At 37.2% G+C, this 17,288-nt stretch overlaps 1 long non-coding RNA gene across 3 annotated transcripts in view; it reads left to right on the top strand.

Annotated features, from left to right (window-relative positions):
• The window catches only part of LOC136357834 (uncharacterized), a 732,797-nt gene extending 716,297 nt beyond the window's left edge, over positions 1 to 16,500 (top strand). For all 3 annotated transcript variants that reach the window (XR_010742962.1, XR_010742963.1, XR_010742964.1), the window contains exon 4: positions 16,426 to 16,500. This is a non-coding gene — a long non-coding RNA (uncharacterized lncRNA). The remainder of the gene's footprint in view (positions 1 to 16,425) is intronic.
• Positions 16,501 to 17,288: the final 788 nt, after the last annotated feature.

Here is a 17,288-nt window from a genome sequence, read left to right as displayed (position 1 = left end):
TTTAAGAATAAAAGGCATGACTTTTCAGATTGTATACATCCTAAAACCTTCCACAAATAAACATAGCTAACACTACAGCACAAATACTTTTATTTCCTCTCAGCATCACTTTACAGCTTTTAGCTTATGGAAATATTTGTCCAAGTTTGGTTCAAATAGTCCTTCAGAAACTTTTTAATAGTCTAATGAAATCTTGAGAGGAGGGGAGGGTGAGGGGCAGGTTATTACTCCAATCCTTGTTGTTAAAAAACACCTTTTGTGTGGAATTTGTGTGAATCCCTCCCCAGAGGTGTGGAATGCAATAAAGATAAGGACTACACCTTGCAGCACAGATCTGTGAGGCTGTATGAAAGGGAATGCACAATTACCAGCTGTCTGCTCTGGTCCCTTTCTGGAGAACAGCTGGAAATGCATTCTCTAGAGATTGCATCTGGCTGGATTCTTCTGCACTCAAATCCCATTGATCTGGTTCCGTCCTAGCCCTCTGTACTTGCAGTTCAAAGAACAGCGAGGTCTGTAAAGAAATTATTGCCATATTGTTCCCTCAGCCACAGTGAGCAGTATATAGGATTATAATTAGGAACACATTAAGGAAAACAGCTCAATGGAGATAAGCTGTTTGACTGCATACGCTTTTTGATGAGGGCTTAGTGCCAATCCCAGAATAAAAAAGATTAAATGTTTGTTACCAATTCTTTTGAACTGCTGGCAGAACATGTGGTAAAGCATTTTTGATTCAAATTAAAAGCATCCTAGGATAAAAATAACCCTGTTCTGTTAGACCTTTCCAAGTGAAACCATTTGTAAGCTGATTTATTGTCTTTTTCTTCCCCTCTTTCCACCAGCATGATTAACATACGCATTTCTGAATCACATGTAAGCCTGGACAGGTATTTGTCTTGTTACACATCTGTGGAACAAATGGCAATACAAATTGTATACAGAACAGATGTAGATTTTCAAAGTCTCGGCAAATTGTATTTGACCAAGAGCATAGATAAAAGTTTTATTTATCAAACAAGCTTTATTGTTTCTTTCCGGTGGAGACAGTTCTATGAGAAGTCAGCAGTCTGCAGGTGACAATATTGATGCAGAGCCCATGTTACATAAAGCAGACAGGTTTATAATCAGGGAAAAACCTGTAGGAAGTGAAACACTACCAAAGAAAGCAGATATCCACTAATATCCTTATGAAGTGCTTATCACTGCATTTTGTGGTGTCTATTTTTTGTATCTGGAAGATATTATTTTTAGAATACATTTTTCAGTCTCTAGAAGATTTTAAACTGCCACCAAGTATACCAGAGAGATTGGAATTTGACAGATTCATGATATGTTCGTGGAGTCTCCCACATAAAGACAGGTTTATGATGTTACTCTATGTAAATCACCAGGGCTGAGGGAAAGAGCTATGCTCTCACTCACATCCTCCTATACACAGAAATACCACTTTTTGCATTGCTTTTGAGCTCCATTTTTAGTGAGCTGCCTGAAAATATGCAATTGGATAGGTACTGATTGCCTGGACCAGAAAATACACGTAATAACATTAACAGAAAGATGCACAACAGACTGTTCAGCTCTGTCGAAGAAACAGAGGTTGGGAAAAAGTCAGGAAATTTGTAACAAGAAGGTGGATTTAGGAGGCTAAAAACATAAAGTGATCTTACATTCAGAACATATTTCTTCTTGTGGGAAATTCAGTCTAATAATACTAAATGCTTTTAAGCAGTACTATTTTTACAACGTGGAACTTCACGGAATTGCTCTAGTTTCCATATATTTGGGATTTAGAGAATTTGTGCTAGGTCTAACATATCATAGGAACATATTTGTACCAACTGAGTCATTTCCAACATGATGTAGTCAGGAGATGATAGCCTGTTGTGGGGACAAACTTCCAGGAGGTTGCTGACTAAAACTGCCAACCACTTTTGGCTAGGGGCATTCCCAGGTGGCATCTTCACAGACAAACAGAAATGCCCTTCTGCTTAAGACAGGCCTCCCATCCTGCATATCGACCTATCAACTGTTCACCACATTTAAGACATGTCTGTAAAGCTTCTGCTTCCTAGTTTTGTCTCTGCCCCTTTGCACACAGAGCCCTGCCATTTGGCATACACTCTTTCCTCAAATGTGACTCAATCTTAGCTTTGACTGTAGCAGTGTTGACTCTGACACAGAATCAACTCTTACTCATTACTTTCTCAAGGAAAATCCAACTGAATTTGTTATGAGATTTCACTGAAAGGATGCAGTCAAAGGGCTGCAGAAACTGACATGCGTTTTCTGCAGTCTGCCAATTTTTTTGAGATTTCTAGGTTTGGGATGAAAGTTGCAGTAGATGACATGAAATTATTTAAAGATGTGAAATAAAATATATGAGATTTATATTGAACAAGAGACACTGACATAAGTGAAATATTTCCTGTAGTAGATGCTTATGGTAATCATAGTCAAGCTTTAGGCCAGAGCTTTTGTTAATTGCTGGCAGAGCGGTATCAAACTTGGTAAGGAATTCAAGAGCAGCAAAACAGGGTGTATCAGTCTGGGGTCTGGCCTGGGTCCCAAACACAGAGGACTGCTTTGGTAGCAGAAATCAGGAATCAAGATCCATCCTACCATGAGCGTCTCTAGTTCCTTGGCCAAGAGGCATTCTTTTGCCTGGAGGTGGGATCCTGATACTCCATTTCCTGTTTCTGTCTTTTGAAATAAAGCCTTAGTTACATGCTCCCCAGGTTTACTCACACACTTTCTTTGAAGGTACAATCAACTCATGCTGTAGTTCTTATCAAAAGTCTGTGTCGGCTGGGAAGTGTTAAGAGAAAAAGACATCCAGACTCACTGATTTGATTTACCTGGCAAACTAGCATTATTCATGTTTTGGAGGACAGAAAGAGATGTAATATTATTAGAAAGAAATGTAATTTTAAAACCTTCACATACCATATATCCAGTAGGACAGTAAAAGGAATAATGAAAATCAAATTCCACAGCCTCTGGTACTGTGACTGTAATGGTAACGTTGCTGCAAGATGATGATAAAAGGAAAGTTTAGATGTGATTCTTGCAAAAAAAGATTAAAAAATAAAAAACAGATAAAAAGAGGAGATTGACTACTTAAAGAAGGAAAATAAGAAGAGAGAAGAGAGCTAACACTTACCCAGTGAAGCCTTTCTGAAAATTACAATTTTAGTATCATAGTATAGAATGGAATTCTTTATTTGAGAATTTTTTAAAGCAAGTGAGGAGTAGCTTTAGAATGGAGAATAGAATAAATTTTTTTCACTTAAGAATGGCAAAATATTATTTAGAATTTTAATTTATTATCTCCAATGCTAAAGTGCCAAAAATAAACTTGTATGTAAATTTTCTTCTTAGATACACATCAGAAAGCAGACATTGGATGCATCACACAGAGAAAGTTAAATAATTATTTCTTTTTATTAAAAAAAATTGAAAGGCTAATGTATTTTTGTTTCCTCTCGTTCTTCTTTTCACCTCTAAAATCCTTTCTTTCTGTCTTTATGACCTAGAAAAATATCCTGAAACAAGATCTATTTCTTCATTCTCTGTATTAGAATAATTGGCACTACTCCTATTTTTCAGAGAGCCAGCTAAAAAGCAAAATAAAACACCTTCAAAGCAACCACATCACACAATTTTTTCTCTTGGCTTCTAAAGTGGAAGATACATACCTGCCTACCTGAGGAGCCTGATTATCCATTGCCTTGTTTCTATACATGCTCACTCAAAATTATCTAAAGGAATTGCAAGATGAGAGCCAGACACCACTAGTTTGGGCTTCCATTTGGCACTCAGTTTGCACCCACCTTTCCAAAGGAACAAAGAACTATAGATTTGCAACAATAAAGGCATAACTTCACAAGTGTTTTCTTCACAAACATTACTTTCTCCCAGACTCTCCCGATGTCTCCATCTTCCCTTCAGCATAACACTGCTTTTGCCATGAAGGGCTCTGCTCACAGACTCACAAACCAGACCACCTGAGAGGCCAGTATAGGCAGAGTGCAGCAGCTGGGTCTGGGGATGGAGAATAAGGTGTATTAAGACTGATGCTGTCTAGCCTGCTGCTGGATGCAAGCTGACGTCTATTTACAGTAAAAGAGCTTTTGCACTGAGAACTGCTGTCCTTCCAGTGAAAACTCTACCCAAAGGATGGCTTACATGAGTGGCAGTCTCCCCAGAGGCCATTAAAAGTAAAAGAGAGAACAGGAAAATGTCTCCCATACTAATTTCTTTTGTCCCACAGTGCCAATGGAACCTGCCAACTGAGAATGAACTGTATTTAGATGGCTGTTATGGAAGCTGTGGATCAGACTGGTGATTAATAAAGCAGATGGTAGGCTTCTTGGATGTGTCTTTTATCATATAACATGCATTAGACTTCAGTAAGTGAGCAAACAGTCCTAACCAGATGAAGAACAAACACCAGAAAAAGCTAGACTACTTGGAAATCATACAGAGAAGATTCTGTGAACAGTGACACTTGGCTGATGTTTGCCTGGAGAGGTCTTACACTCTGCAGTTATCATAGCTTATCATAGCTTGATTTGCAATTTCTCTCACATTTTCTACCCTTTCTCTTTCTTAAGAGAATTTGTAATTTTTATCCAAATATCTATAGAGGTGTCGCTGTGCATGCCACAGTAACTGCATCTCTTACTTGAGAAGGTTTCTGCTCATTTTCATGGCTGCAGAAATTATGTGTTCTCCATAAGATTCCATTGACCTAATAGGAGTCAACTATAAAGTTGCTCAGGCCCTAAAATGGATATGGCCATAAAAATACATTTAATCTAAGAAAATAAGGAGCATTTCTGAGCCAAGATGGTGCTGTGCTTTGTGTTCCTTTGTGTGCTGAGGATAGCATGACTGTCAGAGGACGTTTACAGCCAAGGCAGAGGACCTTGGGAGTCCAAGCAGGGAGATTATTTGCATATGTGTGTGCACAAATTTACTAAATCTAAGCTGTGCAAAGGGGGCACCATTTCAGAATTCTCCTCACGAAAGAGCCTCCATGAAAACCATGGGCATGCATGCATGCCTTTGGCGTGGTCTCCCTGCAGCTCCTGCCTGCCTGAGGCTGGCAAGCACTCAGCAAAACCCAGGGTTTAACTTAGCTCCTCTCCAAAGCAAAGAATGGAATCTCCAGTGGCACATACCCAAGAAAAGTCTTGGGAGGCAGAGCATTTCTGGGACGGTGTGGCACGATTTCCTTCCTGTTTCCTTTTTGCTCCCAAATGACACACAAAAACTGCAGGCTTTCATCAGCACTGAGCTACTTCCCTGTCCTCTCAAGCCCAGATGCTCTAGTTAGCCAGTAAGAAGGAAAAGGCCCTGGCCCCTCTTCCATCCCAGCCCACCATATCCCACTTGCTCTCTGTCCACCTGGTCTCAGCAGATCACTGACTGCAGAGCATCAGTTCTGCTGCACCCAACTCTTTCCCTGGGAAATCCAAACCATCGTCCAGTATCAAGCTAATGAAGAATATTATGGCTAAATTTTTCTTCATCTTAAATGCTCGTGGAAAATCAGTGGAATATGGTTAATACTGTGCAGTGCAATCATAGGAATTCACTAAAACATTGTCCTGAATTAAAATTCTTACTACATGGAACCCAGACCATGTTTTCCAAAAACAACCTCAAGACAATATTGTTAAGAGAAGATATCCAGAATATGATGAATACATAGCTTCCAAAAATTGTTTGAATGAAAAAGCCCAATGCATCTGCAGGAACTGGTTCAGATAACTTGGAGAAGCTCCAGCCTTGCTGAGTAGAAGTCTCGGCAAGTTTCAAGATCTTTTCATATTATTTTTGGCAGGCCACTGCCTACAATCATGATACCTTCAATTGCTGGGGTGCCATACTTCAGAAAGTTTTGTTATGGCTAATTAAGCAACAAGCACAGCAAAGGCTGTTTATTCTTTATTTTACAGTAGCATTAATAGGGAAATAAGCATGTGAATTGAAATTACCAATTGGCTCAGCAGTTTCTCATACCTCAGAAAATTGCAAACAGCCTGTTCTCATTTCTCACTGACTTTGTAATTTTTCATTTGAATCAGAGAACATATTATCTATTCCATATAAGGAAATTATTATATTTAAAGAAATTATTTGCTTGATATGTTTAATTTTAAAGTATATGCTTTGCAGATGTCATTTTCTTCGAATAATTTACCTGGAACTCAAAGCAACTATCAGAAATTCTATCTTTCAAAAGACATTCAGTATGTTATTCACACCGTTGATAATAGCACAAATATAAAAATCTAGAATAGAGAGGGAACCTGTGTGATTACTTAGTACTAGTGACTATGCAAAGTCTACTTTGCATATGTATATAAATATGCATTTAGCTTCCAAGCAGATAATTATATATTGCATATGAAAGTCTTGTTAATATCAGGAATAACTTTTGCCTAGTCTAAAATACTGTTTTGCCATAACGGCAATGATAAGCTGTCATTAAAGTCTAAAAAGTCAAACAACTTTTCATAGTAGAGGATGGATGTTATGATAGCTGTTTAATTAAAATATATCCCACAGGGCTCATGAATTTTCTATATTTCTATATTATATATATATATATATATATATATATATTATATATATATATATATATATTATATATATATATATATTATATATAATAATATATATATATTATTAATAATATTTCTATATTATTATTTGGACAAGGAAAAGAGGCAGTAGAGTATAGCAAATTGACTGCACCAAAAAAACCTTGTTGGTTGTTCTTATAATTTTGCTTGTATCAGGACCCTCATGCACAAGCCATACTGGAGCAATTGATGCATTCACAGATACAAAAGGCCATATTGTGTTTTTCGAGTATATCAGTATTATTCAGGAAGGTGTTTCACTGTGATTCTCACTGTGTACTGTGGAAATACTCTTCTCATCTTCATTTAATTTGTCTCATCTTCATTTAATTAGTCTACATATTTGTTATTACCAGATAAACTAAGATGATTCAGTCAAAAATTTGATGAAAATATGTGACATGTTGCATTATGAAGGCTTACAGTCCCCTACCATTACTCTCAAATTTAGATGTTCCAAATACATCTATAGCAGAAAATTAAACATCACATGTAGATTATTTCCATTTGTATTTCTAAAATCTTTTACCTTCAAAGACAGGGTGCCTACATTCACATTATGTGCTGGGAATGGCTGTGTCTGCTCCCAAACTATGCCAAGAAACTTTTTGGTGAAGTCTTAAGAGGAATAGGCAAAAATCACACCATGGGTTGTTTAAATAATAATATTGCAAATGACTGAATTCCAGTAGCGGGGTTCATTCTTTGGCATTACCTAATTTAACATTAGACACAAAACTATCAAAGAAGAATACACCTGACCTAGATGGTGTTTAGATGTAGTTTGTCAGTGCAGGTGCCTTTACTTGAGCTAATGCCACTCTGTTGCTTTCATAGCCAAAGTACATACTCCTAAAGAACAATTAATGTCACATAATTTCACTGTCTGTGTTAGAGTGAGATTAACCATTCTTTTCCCGTCCCCAATATTAAAGAGAACTGGGGAGACTAGTTCAAATGTAGATGTCCACCACAGATCAGGTGTTTCTTGCCATGGGACCCTCCAGAGAATCCATTTTTACTGCAAGGAGGTAGCACTGATTCCTTCTCAGCCTCTCCTTCTCTCTCAGAAGCTTATGCTTGCATTTTATTTGATGGCAGCAGTATGACAAAAAGCACTGCTTGAAAGTATTTTTGTTTGTTTTGCTATGTAATTACTAATAATTAAATCTGTCTGGAAGTTACACAAAAGGCCACTATCTCTGGATTTCCAGTCAGTCTATGCCACAAGATGAGAAACCAGATATGTTAACAGAGCAATTCAAACCCTTCCAAAGCTGTCAACTTTCCTGAAAAATACATCATAGGCAATTAGGAAAAAGATTAAAGCTCAAGGGATGTCATTCAATCAATTTCCAACTGATAATGCACAATCACAAAGCATTCAGTGACATATGACTGCTGGGAATCAACCTAATTCTATTGCTGGGAATATGCTTTGACTGATCAAACTATTAAGTCTGCATTGTCAGCTCACTTCTTGCAAGGCTCCTCAAACTTGTTCAAACAGCATGAGTAAACTTTATTCATTATTTTTCTTGCAGTAAAGACTGTATTTTTATGTAAACTTACAAAAAGAAATAGTGATTTTTTTCTTTCCCCAAAAGCTTCCAAATTAAAGGCAGACAAAAACAAAGTGTCTGGCAAGGAATAGGAAAATGTAACTGTAGAGATATTTGGAAGAATGTTGCACTAGATGTACTTATGGGTTTTAATGTGCTGGATTTAACACTGTGTTATTTCAACTTTACATCTCTGTAAATCTAGTAAAATTCATAGAATTCAATGGAATAAAAAGAAAAAAAAAGTTAAAAGAATCAACCTGTACCTTTGCACATAAAAACCTGTACTTTCATTATGTGAACTGTGAGGACATTAACTGCTTTTAAAGAAATATAGTTTGAGGTGTTGTTCATTCTTGATTTGAAAAGGTGTCAAGCATATGCCTGCTAGCATGCACTGTAAGATGTCAAAAAATATCCAGGCTGTGTTCTTCCATTCATAAGATTTTTTTGAAAGAAGTTCATTAAAGCGTGAGAAAACAACAACATTAACAACAACAACAACAACAAGACCATTTTCTCACTATATAAACTCCAAAGCTTTTCACCAAACATACAAATGGGATTCATTTCACTTGTATATTTTTCTCACAAGAATGTCATAATACATTTTTCAGTTAAGTTTTTAACTATGGGACAAAATCTGTATGTTTAAAATTGCCTACTGGTTTGGGCTTTACCTCAGACAACCACTTACGAGTGCTTAATTTTAAGGGATCAAATCCCTAATGTCCTCTAATGGCCAGGAATAGTTTCCAAATAATTGAGGAAGGGATCACACAGACTGGACTTCTATTTGCAATCCTACCTACAGAGAATATGCAGTTGCTTTCTGAAAAAGCACCATCTAAGAGGTGCAGTAAAATAAACAGGTTATTTTAATTCTCAACTGTCTAAAAGATGTGCAAAAGGCAAGAAAGGCAGCTTGCTCATAGATAAGGTGGAGTGGCAGGCATATAATGATGGAAAGTTTGTTTTGTTTGGTCTTATAAAACACTTTCCAGAAGTGTTTGTAACTCTCAGCTAAGCATAACTGAACCTGGAGTTCAGTGAGAACAGCATTTATAATTCTGAGTTAGTTTTTCATCTATATGAAACTCTAGACTTGAGAGATGCCTATACCTTTAAGGAAGTCTCAAGCCAAGTAGTAACACTATTTAGGAATGAAGCATGTTTAAGTCTTCTCTCTCATATTCATAGAAGGATGTTTTTACAATTGAGATAAAAACCTACACACACCTGGGATTTACAGCTTGAAATCTCCAAGACTTAGAGGTAAGAATGAAGTTCTCCTCATTATACATCTTGAAAGTTTCTTTTCTACATGGGTAGAGGAACAAGTTGTGCTCAGACTTCTGCAGAGTTGTTTAGCAGTCAGAAAACCAGATGTGTAAGACCTTTTCCCTCATTTTTTTAAAGAAACCAGTCCCACAGCTCCCACCTCCTTGGAAAATACCTTCACCACCACAGAGCCTTAAGCTGCAAGTTTTCCACTCTGCAGAGCAAAATGGGGCCGTTGGGAAAATAAGTAAGAAAAAAGCTGATTCTCTTATTTAGTGATGAGCACACTGCTTTCAGAAAAGAAAAATATTTTAGATTCTGTTTATCTGTACCTTGTGTGTTCAGTATTCATTAAGATATTATTGATCACAACACAAAGTTAAAGCAAAAGTCAGAACTGCAGACAACTATCCTCATCAGAAGTCTGTGGAATCATTTGCTTCTGGGTCATCTTATTGCCTGTCCTAAATTTGGGGACTTTAAAGTGGGTTAATCATTCCTTATAGTACAGTGGCTTAAAGACAATTGAGAAGGACTGGAGTCACATCTGGTTGGCGTCTGGGCACAAAAGTGATCTTGCCCAGAGCTCAGTATGGGGGGCTGATTCTGTTTAATACCTGTGTCCAGTTCTGGATCCCCAAATTCAGGAAGAGCATTGAGGTGCTGGAGGAGGTCAAGGGAAGGGCATCAAAGCTGGTGAAAGGTTAGGAGCACAAGTCTTATGAGGAGCAGCTGAGGGAGCTGGGGTTGTTTAGCCTGGAGAAAAGGACACTCAGAGGGAACCTTAGCACTTTCTACAGCAACCTGAAAAGAGGTTGTAGTCTCTTCTCACTGGGACAAGTGACAGGATGGGAGGAGTTGGCCTCAAGTTGTGTCGGAGGAGATTCCAATTGGATATTAGGAAAAAAATTCTTCCCAGAAATACTTATCAAGAACTGGAGAGACTGACCAGGAAAACGGTGGAGTCGCCATCCCTGGAGGTATCTGAAAGATGCATAGATATGGCACTTGGGGACATAGTTTAGTGGTGGACTTTGCAGTGTTGGTTAAAGGTTAGGCTCAATCTTAGAGGTCCTCTCCTATCCAAACATTTCTACAGTTCTAAGATTCTGTGACATGTCTGTGCTTTAAGTTTATTGAGCTGCTTCACTGCTTGATGAATTAACACTTCCAACTCATCATTAGTACACCCTACAAGATCTTTGTAAGTGCGTAGATTAACTTCAACAACATGAGATAAAGACTATCTGAACCTCTGCAGAACGCATTTGCTCTTGCCTATATTTTGTCTGCTTTAATCTTAATTGCTGCATATATTTCTTATTTACCTAGTTTACCTTCATTTATTAGCCATAATGCCAATATCACTGCTTCTGAATAACACCAAGTACTAGTCTTTTTCTGTCACATTCACTTTTTGTTCAGCCTTAATCTTGTTCTCACCATTGAGAACTCACATGTAAGTTGCTTTTGTTAATTTTAGGGAATAATTTTCATAAGGTTCTTCAGACTTACCTTTTTTTTAAAGAGAGACTGTCTATCCTGTGTTTGCTCTCACAGTTATTTTAAATAAATCATACTTGGATTCAAAGATATCTTTGCAGTTAGAAGTTCCATTATCTCTTACCATGTGCCAAAACAAAACTGATAAAAACATTGCCTGCTGTTGTTTCTTGTGACTTGGAAAAAAGGTTGAGCCTTCAAATCCAGTTATATTAGGATGCTATCAACATAAAATACAATTTTTTTCAGACTATGTGAAAGTAAGCTTTCCATAAAGCAATTATGATGATATTTCTATCTTTTAAATCATTAAGGAAACTTATATCTGTGTATAAGTCCAGTCTGGAGTCACATCAGATTTCTGACATAAACTATCACTACAAATAAAGATTTTGGTTCATTTGGCAAGTGGGAAGTTGGGTTTGGATTGGCTTAAACTTGGATTTGCAAATCTTGGTGTTAGTTGCAAAGTCAGATATTCTTGAGAGATTTATAAATATATATAATATGTACATGTATGTGAAAATATAATTTTTTAATTTATTTATTTCCCTTTTTTTTTTTTTTTTTTTTTTTTTTTTTCAAAAACCTCCACAAGAAAGGTAGGTCTGTAGCATTTACTGGCTCTGTTTCTACTTACTGGCCTGGCTTGAGTCAGGAATTTTAAAAGTGACTGGAGAACAAAAACCAGACAAGAAACTTTATGTCAGCTTTTTTCAAAACCAAAGTACTGATTCATTGGAAACACCTTTGAGTTTCGCACAGTCGCTTAAGTCAGTTCTTTTCCCTAAACTTGTTTGCCCATTCCAGATTGACAAAGACTCTGTCAGTAGTGCCATCAGAGAAAGGGGTCTCTGGCAGTTTTAACTTTGGTGGTAAAATAAGTAGAGAGAGTTTGCTAACAAAATCTGGCACTCAAAACCTACACTGACCATGTGATGAATTTTCAGCAAATAGCTTTCAGCATGATGAACCCAGACTGATTGGGTTTTTTTCCACCATTGTGAAGGCAAGAGGAAATGCTTAGTGACAAGTGACACAGAAACCTTCAGGGTGGATTCACCCACAATTGTGATTCAGAATTTAAGAATCTCCAGAATTTAAGACACCATAACAAAACCAGTTGGTCTCTTATGTACTAGACAATAGCATTTTTGAGTAAATTAGGCCTTTAAAGCCACACTTAAGGTTATTTTAAGTGTCCCTTCATTTTGCACCTAAAATAACTTGCAAGACTGAGATTGATATTACAGCTGTTGTTATTGCATTGCCTGCTTTCCAATACTGAAATATTGTATCCATACACACTAAAGATGCAATTCCATGTTTGAATATATTGAGAGGTCAACTATAAAAATACAAAAATACATTCAAACATGTCTAGATTTTCATGGCAATAGAGATAGTAATAATTTTTAACTTGGCTCTAATGCCAGACGAATGACTGCATTAGAGAAATGAGGCATTCAGCCTCTGTGATGACTATATTTAGTCCTACTCCTGTTGCTCTACATGAGAAACAAGAGTACAGCAGAATTTTTCACTGATACCATTGTATGTTCAGATAACTATTTTGTCTCCAGAGTGCTCCTTTTGTATGCAGTTGGAAGTTTCTATACACTTGGTCAAATATAAAATTATTATTATAACTTGGCTGTGAAATATCACAGGGAACATTAATCGCAAACTTCTTTGTAATGAGGGTCTTGAAGCAACTGAAGGCATAAATAAATCCTAAAGCTCACAAATACCATATTTTTTCCTGCCTATTTTCTACAATGACAGATTTTTGCTGTTTCTTCATTATATGATTTGGGTTAATTTTTTCAAGTATTTTTATCCTGCTTCCAGGTAAATTCTTGCCAAACCTAAATTCCTGTAAAATAGCTAGGCCACCTGCATCCAAATAGCAAAACTCCTAGACGGATGACTGAGAGGTATGGGAGTACTGCTATCTTTTCCAACTCCATCCTTAGTTTGGCCTGCCTTCTTAAATTCCTGTTGCAAATGGGATGATTCAGACTTTAAAATCAAACATATGCTTAAGTATTTTGGCAAATTATAATATCATCCATGGAACTCACTCAACATATTAACAGCAGACCTGAAAATATCCAGTTGGACAGTTGTTTAAAGTTTTAGTGTATGAAAAAATATTGATTCTGTCTGACCTTTTTTTAATTTGAGTTCGCAGGCAAAAATGTTATAGTTCATTACTTGATGGAAATGCTAGGGATGAAATAGAAATCAACATCTTTTCCAGGTGCTGGAAAGAGTTAAGTGTTTTGGATTAATAAATCAAGTGACAGCGTGAAGTGTAGAATAAAAATAATCAATATGTTCTCCACTGTCTCTTCTTAGCCATCTCTGGCACCTGTGCTGCATCTTAAGAGTTCATTGACTGAGGTCAGATCACGGGCATATTTTCCTGTGGAAAAATACAAATATATTTTTTCTTTCTAACCCCTAAATCCTAACAGCATGGATGGAGAGAACCTAGCCACAGCAGTCTCCTAATGGCTTAGAGATTTTGTTCTGCAACAGACAACATCTCTCTTTTCATTGTTCAATGTTATTCAGCCTTTTGAAAGGAAAATCTGTTCAAACAAGTGTTTTGTATTTACGAAAAAAAATAATTCTAATGGAAGTCTATGAACAAATTTGAAAGGGTTTTCATCAACAACTGGGAAGATAAACATCTGAAACAACATATTTGTCAAGTCAACAGGCTGATTTTTATTTTATTTTGCTAAGACTATAGCATTTAGAGTACAATACAAAACAATCTGGAGACCCTAAGAGAAAGGAAAAGAAATCCATGTCTGGATAGCAGATATCCCTTCTTCCATTCACCAATCCTTAACTTTAAAAAGTCCACAGAAAAACTTCCTCATGAATGGAAGATGAGGGGCAGACATTAATCTTTTCTCTCTTGTTACCAGTGACAGGACCAGAGCGAACGGCCTGAAATTGTATCAGGGAAGGTTTAGGGGTTTAGATTGGGTATTAGAAAAGAAGTTCTTCACCCAGAGGGTTGCTGAGCACTGGGATGAGCTTCACAAGGATCTGGCCACAGCATGAAGCCTGTCTGAGTTAAAGAAGATTTTGGACAATACCCTAAGGCACATGGGGATCATCCTAGGCTAGGAGTTGCACTCAAAGATTCTTGTGGGCCTCTTAAAATGCAGAAACTTCTGTTATTCTGTGATGCTACCTTAGGCTCATGCACTTGTGACTCTGCTTACACATCCAATATTTTTTTCTTTTCCTCTTCTTCCCTTGTCTTATCTCCCCTCTCTACCACTGTCCTCCCCTCCCCAATTCCAACTTAGTCCTTCAGGCACAAAGATCCATAAAACCCCATATACTGGTCATTGGTAGCTTTCTAGAGGGAAATTGCTATTAAAAGAGATAGAAAAGTTAGAATGCCAGTCTATGATACAAAGGTGGTGGTGGGTATTTGTGGATGTTATCTGCTACTAGTGACTCAATATTCCTTTTCTGACTTCTCTATGTTTCTGTTGGGTATCTGTGAAGAAATTTCACCCAACTGACAGCTAGAGTTACACGTACTTTCAGTATGACCTTCTTTGGTGTCATCACACATGCCAGAAATTATCAAAACTACGTAGGAGTAGATCCCTCTGTCTTTCCACAGTTATTTATATCTACAGATCAAGTTAGCTCCTTTCAGTTTTGTAGACTGCATTTCTGAGCTCCAGCTCTAGACTTTGCATCGAGCACTGTGTGAAAATACGTCTTGCGGCCAAACCTTCAAATAAGCTGAAGTCATAAAGAAAATACGGGCCGTGGCAGTCGGGAGGCACAGGAGCAGCACACATAAAATGAGCGCGCGGTGCCCGGGCCGGGGGGAGCCAGCGGTGGGGTGTTCTCAGTGGAGGGCTCGCGCCGCTGAAATCTGCTTCCCTTGGCCCCCAGCCAGGCCCGTGCTGGCCAGGCTGGGAGCGCGATATAAGGCCGGTCTGTTCCGCGGGGCGGCTGGAACGCCACTGGATTATTCCTAGCAAGAGGATACAGGTCGGGGACTCGTGGATTTTTTTTTCCTTTTCTTTTTTTTCTTTTTTAAATTTGTTGTTTATGAGATCCTCGATTATAAAGAGATCTGTCTTTTTTTTTTTTTTTTAATGTTTAGGATTGGTCGTTCAGGAACTGCAGGGCAGATGCACGATAATGAGAGGCCAATATTAATTAATTAGATTTGCTTCCTTTCAATCAGGCACTGCATACTTGAATGAGAGTACAATAAAATCATGCTCTAAATCATAGATTAAGGATGACTGTTTCCTTCTTAGTAGAGAGCACAATTTTTAATCAACTGTCCCTGATTTCAAATACAAACCATCCTCTCAGACCTGTCACCTTGCATTTAGCAATTAATTGCACATTTTCCAATTGAAGTTATCTGAGTTCTTACCAATTTGTGCTGGGATTACTTCCTGAACTAGAGACAGTTTAGGAGGTTTTGTTGTCGTTGTCGTTGTTTTAAAACCTGCTGTGCTGGAGGGAAATGAAGTCTTGGCTTTGATGTTCTTAGTGCCTTTACAGCTGTAGAGTTGGACCATCTGTGCTTCCTCAGGGAAGAGCAGTGGGATACAGCTAGAAACCTCTGGGGATGTCTCTGGGTGAAAAGTGTGACTGAGAAGTCTCACAGCCATCAGATCCTGGCTGCCAAGACACTGCCTGTTAAGGGTATTGGAATTATCTCAAATTGTCCTGGGCTAATTTATAGCTTGCTTTGTGCCTTGATTGCAAGAGCAACTAGATGGTTAAAAGCAAATTTCCCAGTTTGTGTTCTCAGGGTAAGATACTCAGCCTCTTTTGAACTTAATTAATGGCCATATGAGAAGGTGTCTCCTCTGTTTTGTGAATTGTCTTTCTACTGAAAAGAACAACAAGTGAAGCCCAGTTTCCTAAAGTTGTGTGTCTTGTGTTCCATTCACTGGAATATCCCTATTTACATTGCAAATCCTTGACTTTCAGACCTGCTGGAAAGGAAGGAGCATCATTTGTTATGGCTGAACTATATATGCGTTGGTTGTCTGTTTATTGAAGCAAGTGCTTCTCAGTAAGATATTAGCTGCATCTTGACTCTTGCACATCCATAAGGAAAAGAAAAGAAAAAAGATCTCTGTACATTCTCCATAAATGGGACCCTCCTTCCCAGTTGGTTACTGCTGATCAAACTCATAGGAATTATATCAAAAAAGTGGCCAACAAGGTTTGGCAGTTTTAGGAGAGCTGATAACAAACAGAAATGGAAGGCTATTCAGACAGTGTAATAATGCACACCTTGCTTTTTGGGAAACAAGGGGAAAAATAGTTTTAAAGCCAGACATTCATATAGTCTGGCCAAAAACTTTTGAAGAAAACATTTAATGGATAAAAGGTACTTCAGATTTTAGGGAAAAAAAAAAAAAAAAAAAAAAAAAAAAAAAAAAAAAAAAAAAAAAAAAAAAAAAAAAAAAAAAAAAAAAAAGGCAAGTTACTTATCATTCTGTCTTCTGACAAAGAAAATAAAAGTGGAAAATTTTAATCAAGTCTTTCTTTCTTTTTACGTTATAGATCCATTATTTATATATGGAAATATAAATTCTGAATCATGCTTTGTGCAAGTCTATCATGGAATCTTTGACAGCATTCAAACTGAGTTTGGGGTTTTTTAATTCAAGGATTTGACTATTTGCAAATGCATACTTAGGCTATCAAAAATTATACTTCTTTCACTTTAGAAAACTACTTTTTAAAATTTAAAAATAAAATTAATTAATAAAGTGGTTGATTTAAAATATACATTTTAAGAAATATGCTGTTATATTTAATGTTCAGGGGGTTTTCCCTAATAAATTACCTTAGTAACACCCTAGTACTTGATTTGGTGCTCATCAAAGGGACACAGTGGATTTTTAAATTAAAAGAGCAAAACTCTGCAAGGCCAAAAGGGATTGTTAGGCTGATTTATGTTGCACAATTGTGTAACACGGAGTATGGAATTTTAGCAAGTATTTTGTCATGAAGTCCATGTCCATAGTCTGAAAGTGTACCATTTAGACTTAAACTTGATTTAAGCACTATAACTACCACAGGATCCAGAACTTCCTAGAAAGGGTGTAGCAGAGGTTTTTTTCTTCAGGGTCTATTTTGCAACCATGACAAATCTTTTTTCTGATGAGATACAGGCAGACTCTACTTTTAAATTACCCACTTTGAAAACCAGACGTTTTCAAAGCAGCTGGCCAAGAAAAGGTGAGGTTTTGCAAGGAGTGGG

This window comes from Sylvia atricapilla, chromosome 2 (genome assembly GCF_009819655.1).
Source record: "Sylvia atricapilla isolate bSylAtr1 chromosome 2, bSylAtr1.pri, whole genome shotgun sequence".
Lineage (NCBI taxonomy): Eukaryota > Metazoa > Chordata > Aves > Passeriformes > Sylviidae > Sylvia > Sylvia atricapilla.
Note: the sequence above shows the minus strand (reverse complement) of the source record. Positions and strands in the feature narration are given on the sequence as shown.